The following is a 1,344-nucleotide window of genomic DNA, read 5'->3' on the forward strand; positions in this document are numbered from 1 at the left end:
AGGCCAAGATATTGGACTGCTTTTTTTTTGTTGTTATTTTCACCTTGGCTTTTACTCTGGATCCTTTTACAAACTGCCTTACAATAGACCTCAGCAGGATCTCTGAAAAACTGGTGGGGATTACAGTAGATGTCTTCACTTGTAAACTTCTAGATTCCTGTATGTCTTAGTTTTCCTTGTCCAAGTTAGCAGTTCTTTTTTTTTTTTTTGTCTGTTTCAGGTTAAAGTGGTTTTTGTCTTGGGTGGGGACAGAACATAAAAAGTGAAGGATATGAGTGTGAAGGAGGCTGAAGGGGGAAGATCAGTATAAAATGTACATCATTTGTGGTTTTGTCAAAAACAGAAATAGAGAAATATATTGTTCCTGAACCTTTTGGCCGTCTACCTCCTCTAACCAGGTAATTCTGGTCACACTACATTTTGACATCCAGAAACGGTACATCTGTTAGTTTTTAATTATGTTTTTCACACTGCAGCATGATTTCAGTCATAATTTTCTTAGTTTGCTTAATGACAGATTTTTATATATATATATTTCAAAATAATACAAAAATAAATCTCAACAGTACAGATGTATTTAAATGTTTAAAGCACATAATAACCGTGTTAAAAGTGAGGCGTCAAATTATCGTATTAGTCATGATTAATTAATGCTTATGTCTACTTTGTGCTGTTGTATCCTGCATGTTTTCACTTTTGTCTGTTATTGTTAAATCTCAATGTGTTCAATGTTTACTTGTTTTTCTCTTTTACCTGCCTTAGAACAACAGATTTCATTTAGCACTTGTTCTAATTCTGGCATATTTATGTTTTTATTGTGCTAAAACATTGATGAATATACACTGTCCTGATTTAAATCAATAAATAAATTACAGACAAATTAGGGTACTTCTTAAAATAATCTATTCTAGTTTTTAATTTAAAATCTAAATTTTAAACCATTTTGATGCTCGTCATATATCCCGCCCATACCACGGTCACATAAGAAATTAATATTGAATCAATTATCTGGATTTTAATTGTGTTTATAGGTTACATTTTAGATTAAATTAACAATAGATTAATTAATTACAGGTCATAGTTAATTAATCCTTCAAAAATGTGATTGCATGACTGAACTGATTTTAAGCTACGTGTTGGGCTTTGACTGGTGACACACCTGTGATCTCTGCTTCCTGTTCACTGTCCAATCAACTCACCTTTTCCCTTCCCCCTCACTATTCTGTTGGCTATACGTGTAAAACTAAAGCATTCATGTTATTCACTGTAAAGGCGTGGAGGAAGGAGCTTTTCTCGCTAAACAAAAGCAAAACTTTAATATTTCCTGTAAGACGAGAGAATGGC

At 32.8% G+C, this 1,344-nt stretch overlaps 1 protein-coding gene across 1 annotated transcript in view; it reads left to right on the forward strand.

Moving 5' to 3' along the window:
- Window positions 1-1,344, forward strand: part of LOC112139826 (E3 ubiquitin/ISG15 ligase TRIM25) — a 10,076-nt gene that overhangs the window by 7,168 nt on the left and 1,564 nt on the right. The gene's annotated exons all lie outside the window — the stretch shown is intronic.

Source organism: Oryzias melastigma, unplaced genomic scaffold, assembly GCF_002922805.2.
Source record: "Oryzias melastigma strain HK-1 unplaced genomic scaffold, ASM292280v2 sc00948, whole genome shotgun sequence".
Lineage (NCBI taxonomy): Eukaryota > Metazoa > Chordata > Actinopteri > Beloniformes > Adrianichthyidae > Oryzias > Oryzias melastigma.